At 57.6% G+C, this 9,675-nt stretch overlaps 1 pseudogene; it reads left to right on the top strand.

Annotated features, from left to right (window-relative positions):
* The first annotated feature begins 3,728 nt into the window (after positions 1-3,728).
* On the top strand, positions 3,729-4,751 carry LOC131762379 (actin-related protein 3 pseudogene; annotated as a pseudogene).
* The last annotated feature ends 4,924 nt before the right edge of the window (positions 4,752-9,675 follow it).

Here is a 9,675-nt window from a genome sequence, read left to right as displayed (position 1 = left end):
ATCATGACCTCTCGGAGGATGCCGGCGGTGACTCAAACCAAAGGAACCAGTGAGCCCTGATTCTTCTCTGCAGGCAGGACTGGACTTGACCTGGAATTTTACTTGTTTTCACGACAAGGGGCAAGATCTGAACCCTGCCACGCCGTGCAAACACCGTTCGATACAGGTGCCGCGTGGCTGGGGACATTTCCGGCTGCCACACTGGAAAAATACTGCCTGAGTCACCCGTTGCTGGGTGGCACAGAGCCTCCCCCTCCAGGCCCGGAACCCACGGGCCCTGGTCTCTCCCCTCCGCCTCTGATTGTTCTCTGGCTTCCCCGGGAGCCCCGCGTGAACCTCACACCCCACCGCAGCCCGGGTGCAGAGAGGCCCGGAGGACGGCGCATAAGCCTGAACACAGCCCTTTGTTCAGCAAGTATCTACCGAGTGCCTCCTTCGGGGCAGGGCTGCGATCCTTGCCCCCCGTCCCGGGCTCCCTGTCACCTGCTGCCCCTTTCCTCTCACCCTCTGCGACCAGCAGGCCCGTCATTGCCCTCCCACGACACCCTCCGTCTCCTGAGCGCCTGGATGGTTCCCAGGCGCCGGGCGAGCCTTTGAACCCTCCCTCCCCCTCCCTCCTCCAGCATCTAAGGGCTTCTCTCGTGGCCTTGCTGGGAGGCTGCATGCTAACTGCCCATGAATTGCGTACATGTTAGAGTGGAAGTGACAGGAAAAGAGGACTAACGTGTGTCCCTCTCTCAGGCTGATCTTTGTAGAAATGGGGAACTTGGGAGAAATGGCGCCCCGGCCCACCATTTGCTCCATACATTTCCACACATTTTTACGGACAGCCAGCAGTGGCCGTGGTCAAAGGTGTGGGCTCTGCAACGCAGCTGTCAGGGTTCGCATCCCCCAGCCCCACAAACCGGAGGGGGGCCTTGGTTTCCTCATCTGTAAAGTGGGCAAGTGTTAACACCCACCTTGCTGAGTTCTCTTGAGGGTTAGGGCATTAACATTCCCACGGTTACTTACAGTTAGGGCTTAGTAGCCGGCAGCTGAAGCACGTGTGCAGCCGGGCCCTGATGGGGAAGTGCCAGCGTCCGGGCTCCAAGAGGATGGTCTGATGGGGCGGCCCCTTAGGTGGCAGCTCTCAGGCCAGTGTGCGGGAGCTCCCCGTGCGACCTGCCTATTTACCCCTCCGCCCGTCTCATTTCCAGCCTGGCTCCTGGTTCCAGCTCGGGGAGGAGCCCCTCCACCCCACACACCAGCCGCCTCCTTCTTCCTTTGTGGCCTGACCGTTCCAGAGGCTTCTCTCTCCGGGTGGGGAGGGAGGCACACGCCGGTGACACTGATGGCGCAGCCGGCCAGTGTCACCTCCGCCCAGGAGCGCACGGGGAGGGCTCACCACTGCTTGGAGTCCTTCCCAGGGCTGCTGATGGAGAGTGTGTTTCTGGCTGTGACCAGATGTGTGTCCTCCGAGAGCGGACGCCGCGGGGCCGGGCGGGGCGGACGCCTTCGAGGTCCTGTGTCTGCCGGTGGTCACTGCAGGCAGAGGTTTCCACGCTCCGTCTCAGCTTCCAGAAGAGGGTGGGGCCTTTGGGACTTTGGTTTTTGAATCGTAAGACCAGGGAGTGCGTCTAACTTTGCGTCCCTACGTGCACAGCTGCTGCTCCTTTGTTTATGATGGGAAAACGTCCACACACAGAATCCATGACCTTCACCATTTGCAGTGCACAAGCCAGCGGCATTGAATACATCACAATGTCGCGTGACCGTCACCTCTGTCTGTACCCAAGCCTTTCATCATCAGCATCAGCTCCATCCCAGCGCGCGCTACCCCCGGGCCCCTCCCCGGATGAAGTCGTCAGTGGTATTCCTTTTTTTAAAAAATTGAAGTATAACTGACATGCATGCAGCATTACATTAATTTCAGGTGTACCGTGTAATGATTCGACATTTATATATGTTGCAAAGGGATCACTGAAATAAGTCCTGTGTCTTTTTTTTTTTTTTTTTGCGGTACGCGGGCCTCTCACTGTCGCGGCCTCTCCCGTTGCGGAGCACAGGCTCCGGACGCGCAGGCTCAGCGGCCACGGCTCACGGGCCCAGCCGCTCCGCGGCACGTGGGATCTTCCCAGACCGGGGCATGAGCCTGTGTCCCTTGCATTGTCAGGAGGAACTCAACCACTGCGCCACCAGGGAAGCCCAAGTCCTGTGTCTTGAAAGGACTTTTAAAAGAAGAGAGTACTTCAGACATGGCAATACAACTAAAATAGAAAGGGCATCCTTCCCAGACAGAGAAGGTGAATTTTGCAGATACAATGGAGGTACCAAGGTATCCCTTTCTGAGCGGAGAACAAATTCTGAATTTGGGTTTGTCATTCCTATGGCTGCCTTTATAATTTTACTATGTACAAACGTATTTATAAATAATGGGCAGTAGTGTTTTGCATGTTTTAAAAAAACTTTTATGTAAGTGGTATCATTCTGTTCTTTGCCCAGATCTCTTCTCCCTGCTTTCTCCCCTCAGCACTGTGGTTTTAATAGGTGCCCATTTTGGGTCAGGAAGTTCTAGTTCTTCCTCTTTTGGCTCCTGCTGGAGTGGGATCTCTGGGGCGTGTACACCAACCTTTGGGGGTCCATCCTTCTCTAAAGGAAAATGTAGGTTCCCAGACAATGCTGGGAAGAACATTTCCGCCAACAACTTTTGTGCACGTTGATAATTTTCCTAGGATATCAGCTGAGGGATGGGATTGCCGGGGGGAAAGCCATGGGCGTTTTCTACACACAGGTCTCCACTCCAAGTCTGTGAGCTTTTCAGGCTCCTCTTATACCAGCCGCTCATGGGGGTTTCTTTTTCAGGTAATGTACATGAAATAAGATCGATGTCATTTGGGGGGCACAAAATTCGTTTTACTGATGACAAAATACCAAAGCAATACATTTTCATAGTAAAGAACCGAGGCCCCTGCAGAAGTACGGGGGATAGCTGGCCTGGCCGGGGCGTCGCCACCAAAGTCCACCTTGGCCTCCCGGGGAGGGGAGGAAGTTGTAGGGCGGGGACGGGAGTGAAGAGAGGGGGAGGGGGAGGGGGCGGGGAGGGGGGAGGGGGAGGAGGAGGAGGGGGAGGGGGAGGGGGAGGACGGGGAGGGGTAGGGGAAGAGGGGAGGGGGAGGGGGGAGGGGAGGTGGAGGGGTTGGGGGAGGGGAGGGGGCGGGGGAGGGGGAGGGGGAGGAGGGGGAGGGGAAGGGAAGAGGGGAGGGGGAGGGGGTAGGGGAGGGGGAGGAGGCCGCGGGGGGCTGCGCGGGGACCACCCGCCAGGCTTGAGGAGGACGTGGTAGCCGCTGACCCAGCCTGCTGCTCTCTCGCTACTGCTTTAAAGGGCTTCCCGGCTCCCCCCGTGACGGAGAGGGCGGCCCGGCTGAGGCTGGTCAGGGAGCTTCGCCCTCTCACCGCCCATCCCTGGCCCCAACCGGCACGGGGCAGACGGTGGCAGCCGCAGGCGAGGAGGAAGATGGCGGGACGGCTGGCGGCCCGTGGGGTGGACCGTGGCACGGGGTGCACAGAACTAGGATGTGCCGGAGACAGGGAACCACAGCGTATCATCCCTTCCTGTATTGCTACTAAGGAGTGAGCAGAAGTGGGTGATCAAGCTCAAAGGAGGGTGATGAAAGGGGTGGATGACCTAGACTTCTTCACTGGTGATGAAGCAATAGAACCACCTACGTATGCAACAAAGCGGCCAATCCGCCACGGCATCGCTGAAGGTTGGGACCTGATGGAAAGGTTTATGGAGCAAGTGATCTTTAAATATTTAAGGGCGGAACCTGAAGGCCATTATCTTCTTTTGACTGAACCTCCACTGAGTACTCCAGAAAACAGGGCATATACTGCTGAAATCATGTCTGAGTCCCTCAGTGTTCCAGGCTAGTACATTGCTATCCAGGCTGTTCTTGCCTCAGCTGCTTCCTGGACCTCCAGACAAGTGGGAGAACGGATGGTGACCGGTACAGTAGTAGACAGTGGAGACGGTGTCACTCGTGTCTCCCCTGTGGCTGAAGGGTATGTGATCAGCAGCTGTATTAAGCACATTCCAATCGCAGGACGAGATATAACCTATTTTATTCTGCAATTGCTGAGAGACTGAGAAGTAGGAATTCCTCCAGGGCAATCCCTGGAAACCGCTAAGGCCGTAAAGGAGCGCTATAGTTATGTCTGCCCAGATTTAGTAAAAGAATTTAAGTATGATACAGATGGATCAAAGTGGATTAAACAGTATACTGGAATCAATGGTATCTCAAAGAAAGAATTTTCCACTGATGTTGGATATGAGAGATTCTTGGGACCTGAAATTTCTTTTCATCCAGAGTTTGCTAATCCAGACTTGACTCAGCCTATCTCAGAAGCTGTAGATGAAGTCATTCAGAATTGTCCTATTGATGCCAGACGTCCTCTCTACAAGAATACTGTCCTCTCTGGAGCTTCAGCCATGTTCAGGGACTTCGGACGTCGCTTGCAAAGAGATTTGAAAAGAACTGTAGATGCCAGGCTGAAACTAAGTGAGGAATTGAGTGGTGGTAGATTGACGCCAAAACCTATTGACGTACAAGTCATTTCACAGCACAGGCAGCGATACGCGGTTCGGTTTGGAGGATCCACGCTGGGTTCCACACCTGAGCTCTCCCAAGTATGCCCCACCAAACAGGATCATGAAGAAACTGGACCCATAGCGCCTTTGTCACCACAATCCGGCGTTTGGAGTCATGTCGTAGAATTGGCTTCATAGTTATGGGGGTTAGGGAGGTGGGGAAGAAATGATCTTTCTGATGACCTGTTTTGTCTGGATGGCTGGTTTTGAGGTTGTAAACCTAACTTGAAATAATAAGACGAAACATAATTATACAGGAATATTTTAATAAGTATATCGACATGTGAACGTAGAGGAGAGCCAAAATGATTAAGTGTTTTTTTTAGACTGAACATTTGAATCTTATGTGTAACACGAAGAAGTGGGTTTTAGTTCTTTCTGGGCCCTGGTATTTTGTATATTATGGAATTACCCAAGATTGGATGGGATTTATCGGTACGTCGCTAGCTCTGTAATGCTTGACTTGTACACTCTGAAGTGTGCGATGCAAGAGCTTGTTTATATTTCATACTTTTTATACTATGAGGAAAAAATGTCCAAGGAAAACTAGCATTTGTGGGGGAAAAAGTGACCAAGTAAAGGATAAATACAAAGAGTGGCCCATGAGACTCGGTGCGCACACACACGCGTGGGATTCCAGTCATTAGCAAGTGCTTCCATGCCCTGGGCCCCCCAACGGTTTTCTTTGCAAGTGCCTTTGGAACTAAGAAGCTAGTATCTTGGATTAACTGATGCCTGCCAGCGCTTTCTGATTCCTCCCATTCTGTTTCTAGCTTTAAAGGAAAAGTAAAACAAGACTGTTTGACCAGTATTGCAGTTCTGTCGTGTCACTTCTTATTAAAAAATGAATAATTTCATTACCCAAATTGGTATTTTAAAGCCTAACACCATTCAATAAAGGCACAAATTTCTTTTTAATACTTGTTTTCAGCTCTTTAATCTCCTTATAAGTTAACTAATAAATCTATTTTCTTCCAAAAAAAAAAAAGTATGGGGCATAAAAGTGGAAACTTTCCCTCCCTCCACTCCCATCTCACAAAGCTAGGACCTCTCCATCCTGGAGCTTCTAGTGGATTCACAAAGACATGCGCGTGCGTACCACACGTGCATATGTACCTACGCATGTTTGTACATGTATAAATACATATCTAACATTTAATTGTATATTTACATATAAATAAAATATTATTTAGCATAAGTAACAAAATCTACAATGTACCTTGTCCTGCAATCCCCCCCCTTCAGATTTCACGTAAAATGACAGGTTTCGGTTATTCCCTGGTATTATGTTACATGGATGCACCACTATGAACAAATGTGTCTTTTAAAGACCTTTAGCTAGTTAGAATATTAAAGCACTTCTTTTAAAAAAATGTAAGCAATCAGAGCTGGCTGAGCAGGGGAGGAGAGCGGCTAGCCAGAGGGCCCTCTGGGTGCCCACCGTGACGCCAGGCCGAGTCCGCCCGGCTCCTCCCCACTGCCCCCCAGGGCTGCACCCAGCTTCCCGGCTCTTTCCCCTGTATGTTCCCCTCTGATCTTCCTCAGCAGCCGGCTGTTGGCGGGAGCTGGAGTGGGTGTCAATCCCGCATGGGGGGGGGGGTTCCAGCTGGGAGGCCAGGGGAGGGGGCAGCTGGGCTCCGCCTGCAGCCTGGGGCGGCGGGGCCTGTGTGTGGACAGGGCCCAGGGCGACAGGTGACACGTGCCTGCATTTATCTGCAGCGTGTCACGCTGGTCTCATCCGCACTGGAGGGCAGTGGCAGGTGTTACTGGAATAAATACTTGCTTCCAGCGCGATTGTACAGCCCACAGACCCCGGCACGCAAGTGCCACATTCCCGTTCACGATGCCACGTAAGGAAGTCTCCACGCGTGTGGCCCGAGACCTCCGCCTGGCCGAGGGGCCGAGGGCTGACCCCTGCGCTCCTCTCTGGCGGAGACCACAGACCCACGCGCGCCTCGGAGCCGGGACATCTTCACCGTCGCTGAGCCCCGCTCGCTGCTCCGACGGGGACGGAGAGGGTCGAGGTTCAGACCTTCCCAAGGTCGCACAGGCAGCAGGCGTGGAACGTGGAAGAAACCCGCTGCCTTTGCCGAGTTCCTCCCCCTGTGTGTACTCACAGCCTATCTTCCCTGTTATAGTGTGAACTCCTAGAATTTGGTTTGCCCAAGAATCCTCTGGGGGGCTTCATAAGATGCAGATGACAGGCGTCCCACCAGGAGCTGTGGTTTCGCGGGTCTGGTGTGACTGGGGAATTGGAGTATTTTTTAAGAACCCCCAAGTGATACTGCCGCAGGGGGTCCTCGGATCCCACTTTGGGACGTTCTCTCCTAGGAAGTAGGAGCCCATCCGTGTTCATCTCTGCAGCCCCCAAGCGGCCCTGCTGTTTAGAGAGAAGAATAGTCCGATCAGAAAGCTGTTCTGAGTGATCGCTGCAGGGGAGCTTAATCCGGGGCCTTTATCACACGAGCGACGGAAGAGCTGAGAGCTGGAAGGGAACTGGGTGTGTGTGTGGGGGGGTCACGCAGGACCCGAAGCGCTGGAAGCTGGGGCGCTGGCAGCCAGATGGTCCCGAAGCAGCATGTGGCTCAGGCGCGGAGGACCTGCCCCAGGGCAGGTGTGGGCGGAGCAAGGAGAGCGCCCGGGTTCCTGGGCCCAGCCCGTCTCCACGCCCCGACAGACACGGTGGCTGGACCCTCCGGGGCCCCTGCCGCGCGTCCTGCCCCTTTAGGCCCAGCAGGCGACGGGGTGGCGGAGGCAGCGGGCGCGCGGGGGCGACTCGGGCTCTTCCTCTGCACCAGACGCTCCGTCACTCTGTCCCTGAGCTTCCGCTGCCGCGGGGACAGTGTGACCGGCCCCCCGCGGCCCAGATGAGGCGAGGCGGCAGCCGTGGGAGGGCGCACTGGGCGGGAGCTGGACGTGGGCCCCCACGAGGAGTCACCCAAGGTCCCCCGAGTGGGGCTCGGCTTCTCAGCCCCCGTTTAGCCGGGACGAGCGGCCCGCTGCGCGGCCGTGAGTGGGTGGGGCCGCGTGGCCATCCCCACGCCAGGCGAGTGCCGTCGGGGGGGCCGCCCGCCGCCCCTCCTGCTCTGAGCGCTGAGAGCCGCGACCTGCCCGTGGCCCACCACAAGCCCCGGAGGCGGGGAGGCCCGGGTGCGGGCTGCGCGGCCGTCGCGGGCCCCTGGCCCAGGCTCGCCGTGGCCGCTGGCTCGGGCCGTCGGCCTGCGCGCTGGCTTCGGGGCGACGCCAGCTACTCCTGCGAACGGACCCCCAGGGGGCCGTGGCCCCCTCTTTGGCCCTGGGCTGGACCTCCCACCTCTGTGCAGCAGCCTCCAACTTTTTTCCCGGCTGCAGCCGCAAGGTGTGGCGGCCGGAGGGCCCGCATCTTGCTGACGGTTGGTTTCAAAGGCGCCAGGTGCCCCCGCGGCCTTCCATCCAGCGTGTGAGAGCGGCCTGACGAGGGTCCTTGGTCGTGGAAGAGTTACTCGGATCCGAGAGCAGGATATGCTTCCACTTCAGGACTTGGCCGTGCAGCTAGCACATTTCTAGACGTGCGCACGAAGACCCGCGGCCAGCGAAGAGGCCGGACTCTTCTCCGCCGTCTCCTTTGCCTCCGTCTGCCCTGCTCGAGCCGGCGGGTGGTACCCTTAACAGCCCGGGCCCAGGCCCTGTGCCGGGAGGTGCACGTCCCCCTGCAGCCCACGTGGGCCTTGGACGCCACGCTCCGTGCGCACTCGGGAACTGTCGGGCCAGGGATGTCGTGACGTCCCCTGTAGGGAGTTGTACACACAGAACTCAGGCTGTCAGTCAGGGTGTATTTTCTTCTCAGTGAGACCAGCCTCCGGGCCGTGGAATGTGCTGGAACCCTGTCTGAGAAGTGTTGGACCTTTGGGTGGGGAGCCCTGGGCGGGGGGCAGAGTGGGACACGGCCTCTCCCACCCTCCTCCCCATGTGTCCACACCTGTCACACCTGTCGCAGCTGCAAGCACACCTGCCGGGTCCCTCCGACCGGCCCCTCACGAGGTAACTGACCTGGAGTTTCGTGCTTCCTTTTCCAGAATTACTTCGTTTGCTTCTCATCACCCCTCTGTCGTTTACAGGGGAAAACACATGGGGGACAAACGAGGAAACGGAGCTGCTGTCGCCGCTGCTTCCTCCTGCTTGGAGCGAAGCAAGGGGACCCCTTGTCCCTCCCACAGAGCTGCCGTTTCCCGTGATGGGGCTGCAGGCTGGGAACCCAGGTGCCCCCGGAGCCATTCCTCGGTGCAGTGGGTTGGGCCGTGTCCCCCCAGAGCTACGCTGGCGTCCTAAGCCCCGGTCCTCGTGAATGTGGCCTGGTTTGGAAACGGGGCGTCTGCGGATGTCATCCGGAGGTTAGGATGAGGCCTGGCGGGGAGGGGAGAAGGCCGTGCGACAGCAGGGCGGGGCCCGCGGAAGTCTCGGGCTGGCGGCACCCCGGGAGCTGGGAGAGGTGAGGAAATTCCACCCAGAGTCTTGCGGGGAGCTCGGCCCCGCGTCTCTGCTGCTCAGGCCTCAGGTGTCGTGCCCCCTGCCCTCGGCGACCACGGGGACGGGGACCTGCCGCGGGGATGTAGCCGCGCGGAGGGTTTACAAATGGGATTCCAACCTTTCCGGACGCGGTCAGACACGCTCCAGGGACGAGAGGAAGAGAGAGAGGAGGTCAGGGGGGTGGTCACGCCGCAGCGGACGGCACCCAGGGCCGCCGTCGTGGAGCAGCCCGCCCCTACGCGTCTGCACACAGCTGGCCTCCTGTGGGCGTCGGGGGCCGCACGGACGCGGGCGGAGGGGCGGGGACGGCCTGCTGGCGCAGGGCGAGGACCCCGACTGCAGGCCCAGTTCCTCTCCTGTCATCGCAGACGGCCTCCCGAGAGAAGAGAGGCACAGTGCGGTCCGTGTGACACGAGTGGTCAGAATTGCACAGCGCGGAGCAGAGGGTGGGGCGCCGCGGCCAGAGCAGCGCGGCGTGTCTGGCCCCGGCCTGCGAGGAGGGCGGCCGCCGCGTTTCGTCCAAGCCGATCGTTCCCTACGTG

This window comes from Kogia breviceps, chromosome 9, assembly GCF_026419965.1.
Source record: "Kogia breviceps isolate mKogBre1 chromosome 9, mKogBre1 haplotype 1, whole genome shotgun sequence".
NCBI classification, from domain to species: domain Eukaryota; kingdom Metazoa; phylum Chordata; class Mammalia; order Artiodactyla; family Physeteridae; genus Kogia; species Kogia breviceps.
This window is presented reverse-complemented; position numbering and strand designations above follow the sequence as displayed.